Genomic DNA, 5,262 nt, shown 5'->3' with positions numbered 1-5,262 from the left:
AAAAATTGGGTTACAGTATTTTTATAACTGGAAATTATGCATCTTGTGAAAAGAAGACTTTTTTTTTTTTTGTAGCAAAGGTTGAATCTGCATACTGGCAGTTGGAAAAAAAAACATCTTTGTGTGAGAAATAGGAAATCTCCCTTGGATGTCTCTGAGGAAGAATAAGCACAGAGACCCCTGAAGCCTGAAGTTGTTTTTTAAAAGTCAGTTTTACTACAAAAACACACTTTAACCCCAAATTGGTATAAAAGGCCGTGCCAAATTATATATCCACTAACTGAATAGGGAAGTTGTACTTTAATTGTTGGATATAAGCTTGACTGCCTTTGAATTAACAATTAAAGCTGTATTCATTAATCTGAACAGGGAAGAATGGGCAGACTGTCACAACTTACCTCAGTTCAGTAGTCATGCATAGCAGGTGAGAGAATGCTAACCACTTACAAAGGGAAGCAGCTGATCTCCATCAGCCCCATCACTTAATGATGAAGAGAAAGACAACTGACTGCAACATCCAGAGAAAGATTTACCATATATCTGAAAGTTCAGTCCCAACAGGCAATGTACAACCTGCAATTACCCAGAATGATTAGTCATAATGCTTTTAAATGCTTTACTAACTCAAGAACCACAAAGGACAGAATTCATAAATGTATTAAAGTCCATTTGCTGTACATACAGCTTTGGGGGAAAAAGATATGCCTTTGGGAAAGAAGCATGAAATTCACTACTTTTGAAGAAAACATTGGGAATGGCAGTGCTTTTCAGAAAGAAAAGGACCTGACCCAAAACCAGAGATGAGGTGAGACAAAAACTTTTGGCAAAGAGGAGCTGATTAAGGGGACAACTTCAGTTTATAAAACTGGATGAAATCCAATTTCAGTGCCTATGGAAACTTTTAATTCCTCTTTTTTTTATTTTTCTCAGGAGACAGGTTAAGGGTTAACAGATTCACCCCTGAGAATATGAATATTTAACTTTTAAATGACATTGGTTTTGAATAGAAACTGCAGTGGTGTATGAACCATGGCAGAAAATCTCTGGCAAGTCTTGCTTGGATAACCTAAGATGCTACAGTCTTCAGTTGTCTGTCCTGTCTCTTTCCAGAGGATACTGCCCTCTTGGAAGTTGGTATAAAGGAATTGCCAGCACTCCACCTACACGGCTTTACATTCTGGCATGTTAGTTAAAGCCACCTTCACCAGCAGAGAAAGCTAAAACCAGTCAGGCTAGGATACTTAAGCTGTGCCTTTTGCAGACTATTGCTGAGATGATATCTGCCAGCAGAGATGTAGGTGTTGGAGTTATTTGAGTCAACAACATTTTAAACACAGCTAGACTATAAGAGGTAGCACATAACAACCCCGAGCTTTTTTTTTGTTGTTGTTTTTAGTTTTGTTATTTTTGGTTTTGCATTAGTCTTGCCTACTGACAGTGTTGTGGAGTAGGATGCAGCAGAGGCAGCAATTCTGCAGATAATCATTGTGGGAAGGAGCATTCATCTGAAAGAAATTAAATGGTTTCTGCAAGTGTATCTCAACTGGAAGTGTAGTCACAATTGGAAACAGCTTGGAAATTGCTGATCATAACAGTCTTGTAAACATTACTTCTGAGAGTTGTGTGCTGGTGCAAATGCTTGTCCAAATCACCTGGTACAGGTCTTCAAGTGGCCATTTCTTTGTGCTATCACTGATTCTCTGAGCTGAAGCAACATCCTTTAAGACTGGTACATACAATGAGCCTTAATAAGACCTAATTGTTTTCAGGTTTCCTACCTGAATGTGGCTAGTTACCTAATCAGGGACCAGCTGCACCATGCCTCTCGTATTTTTGTGTGAAGCTCACCTGGGAAGAAGCCAGAATATTGGGGGAAATTATGTGTGCTAAAAGACAGCTCTTGGCAATGAGATGAGGAATGAGAGATCTCACACAGGGCAAAGTCAGTGGGATCAGCCATGTGGAATCACCATCTCTTCAGTACAAATTGAATATTTTCTGTCTTCATTTTCCTTTACAAGAGAGGCTTTGCAAAATTTCCTCTCACTGACAGAACTTGGTTTATAGTTTCTCACTGTAGCTGGATCTGGATAGCCTGGAGATAAACATTATATGAAAGAAAGAAGGTTTTCCAATCTATCTGAATAAAGCACTGGTGAAACTTTCATGAAAAAACATATGCTCCTTTATAAGAAATTTGTATATATATCAGAAAGACTGCCTGCTTCTAAATGTGGAAATGACACAAGTAATATATACTATGCCATTTCCTGCTTTGAGATTAATAGCCCATAGTCAACATGTACTCTAGGACCTACTTTCGTGCACAGAAAATGATGCCTTCTTGCATGAGGCATGAAAAATCTTGCTTCTTATTGAGGTTTTTTTTTTGCCATAGGTTTCCCTTGCCTATCTGTAAAAAGAAATGGAGCTGTGAAGGAATTTTGTTATTAATGTTGTGCCATACTGAGTCTGGAATATCAACATTCCCATATCAGATTTTGTGGACTTTGGATCTACCTAATCACAGATATGTCGGTATCTTCTCTATTAATTTCCATAAATATCCACTAAAACGAGACTTATCTGCACTTGTGATGGAACACAATGCTGTGGTGTGCACAGGACTGAGCTGCCTTAACTGCATTTCACTGCTGCAGCTCCTTGGCTCCTTACACACTCCCACCAAAAATTACTGCTTATTCTGATACACAGCCAAGCTGTGTTATAAACTTTGAGATGCCTGTGAGAAAGGTACATCCATCTTTTAGATATCTGTTAGGTAGTTTGGGATCTCAATACTTAGGCAATATGGATTCCTTGGTTTGAAATGAGTAATTTGACTTGTAAACATTCATACAAAATAAAGCAAAGGATGAAGAAAGTGTTGTCTGTTTGAATTTGAAATAGTGTTTATATTTTTTCATACTTGTTTAAATTTCTTGTTTATTTCTTGTTACAGAGCCAACATGGGATTTATAAGTCCTTGTTCATTTTCTGACTTTTTCTCAGCCAGCAACAACCACTTTTACTTCAGGCCTGAAAGGTGTCATTATGTCCAAAGTGTGCTGACTAAGCAGTGTTCACACCAGAAAAACAAGAATGGTGGGGATATTAGGATAAAAATAGACTGTTGCATTTGCTAATCTTGAGAAATAGACTTTTTTTCCTCTGTGTATCTGCCTTGGCCTTCATTATGCTTTTCCTCTACAGGTACCTATATAGAATCATAGAATGGTTTGGTTTGGAAAGGATCTTAAACCACAGATCATCTAGTTTAGATCATCACCTTCCATTAGACTAGGTTATTCAGAGCCCCATTAACACATAGGGAATGCCAATAGGTATCTTTTCTATGAATTGGCAACATGAAACAGTGTAGGGAAAGCAGAACATGTGCTTATTCATTCTGAAAGGAAAAGAGAGGAGTTAATTTCTGGAGTCCAAGCCTAGGTGCTCAGCTGTACATCATATACTATCTTCATTAATCTAATGTAACAGACCGGGAGCAGAGTGGTGCAGCATTCTTATTCAAACCTCAAACACACTTCTTGAGCATGAGTGAACACAGCATTCAGTACTCCCATTTGTATTCCTGCCTTCTAGTTGGAAAGTAGGGAAAAGGAATGGGCATGAATACATGAAGACAGATTGTAAGCACCTGTATTAGGCATTGAGTGATTTAGAAAAATGGCAAAATATGCCAGTGGTATTACTCATGCCTTTACATGTGTTCCCATGTAATTTTTAGAGATCTAGAAGCAACATGTTGGTATATATTTTGATTTGCAAACTGAATGTTGAGTGGATGATGGATTCCATGCTGTGCTTGGACACAGTTCCCAGCTCCCTCCTACTCTGTGAGAAATGACTGCAATCATAAACCCATCACGTAATGAAGACTTCAGTAGGAGCAGGAAACACTACCACACCAGGAATTTGCAGGACATCTGGTAAATCAACAACATTATCACAAACATCATGGCCAACAGCCTGAGCTGTAGCAACAGTATATTCATTTTCCAAATGTTCCAACTGAGAAAGATACTCAGACCATTCCCACTATACACCAGATGGTTGATTGGGAAGCCAATATTTTCTCTATGCACAGAAGCTTACTCTTCCATCATTTTGCATGGGGACCAGATATTTTATTAGAGACAGGATTTTCTCTGGCCCCTGTTCTGCTGAAGAAATATATATAGTGTATGGCATACATGCCACAATATGGGCAACTAGCAAGATAGTGGAAGAAGTGTCCTGGCAGGCCACGAGCATGAGAAACCTCTGTGGCAAACTGCCTCCCTTTTCATTTTTAATGATGTTAAGCATCTTTAAAGTGAGCTACAATGCATTAAATTGTATTAAATATGATGTAATATCAAAGCCACATGAAAATTAATCAATCTGTCATGCAGTGATGTCAGAGAGCCGCAAAAAAGTCTAGTAATATAGTAGCTCTAGTGCTTAGTGGGATGATAATTTAGGCTTCAAGTAATTAGCATACCACAATTTCTAGTGCTTTAGTCAAGAAAAACTGTCTGCAAAAATCAGTGGAAGTTTTGCCTTATTGAATATGTTCTTCAGATAAAACCTGGAAATAGAAAGCTGAGTTGACTTTGTGTGTTGACTTTGCAAAGTGCTCTCCAAATCATAATAGTGAATTTGCCTACAGAGAGAGAAAACAACTCCTTGTATTACTAAAACTTCCAGACATGCTTTCAGTCTGATAATAAAGGTTTTGATGTAAACCTTTTGTCTTTCTTCTGTTTATCTCTGTTCAAGCTGTAGCTGTAAATCACTGGATGTGTTCCTAGCTTCATTAATCCACGCTTTGTCAAATGCCCTATAAAAGACAGGAATTTTCTTAAAGCTGTTGCACTCTGAGTCTTCTGTGAAACCAAAGAGAAATATAACATTTTTATATGATGGACATATTACTATACTTTTAAAAACACTAAGTTATTATTTCCTTGCAAGTTCACTACCATCTTACCGCTTGACCCAGTATTTCCTTTACTAGCATGTTTGTCAAACTGTTGGTTTTTAGGAATTATCATCGGTAATAGGTAAAATGCTGCAAAAGGCTAGGAAAATACATTGTCTTATTATTTTTAAATTTTTCTAAAGTTTATCAGGTAAGTTCTAGTGCTGTATTTGAGCAAATATTTGAATTTAAACAGTGGGATTAGCCTTTGTGTTGGGAACATGACATCTGCTTGATTCTACATCCCTAAGAAAAATCAAGAATGACTTGGTAGA

At 37.6% G+C, this 5,262-nt stretch overlaps 1 long non-coding RNA gene across 2 annotated transcripts; it reads left to right on the top strand.

Moving 5' to 3' along the window:
• The first annotated feature begins 506 nt into the window (after positions 1–506).
• Positions 507–4,751, top strand: LOC111926379 (uncharacterized). 2 transcript variants are annotated; one of them, XR_002862885.2, is made up of 3 exons: positions 507–805; positions 2,399–2,534; positions 2,963–4,751. It is a non-coding gene; the product is annotated as an uncharacterized LOC111926379 (long non-coding RNA). The 2 variants fall into 2 exon arrangements; XR_015285476.1 differs by lacking the exon at positions 2,963–4,751 and having other exon boundaries at positions 512–805; positions 2,399–2,884.
• The last annotated feature ends 511 nt before the right edge of the window (positions 4,752–5,262 follow it).

The sequence above is a fragment of the Cyanistes caeruleus genome, chromosome 3 (assembly GCF_971803275.1).
Source record: "Cyanistes caeruleus chromosome 3, bCyaCae1.hap1.1, whole genome shotgun sequence".
NCBI lineage: Eukaryota > Metazoa > Chordata > Aves > Passeriformes > Paridae > Cyanistes > Cyanistes caeruleus.
Note: the sequence above shows the minus strand (reverse complement) of the source record. Positions and strands in the feature narration are given on the sequence as shown.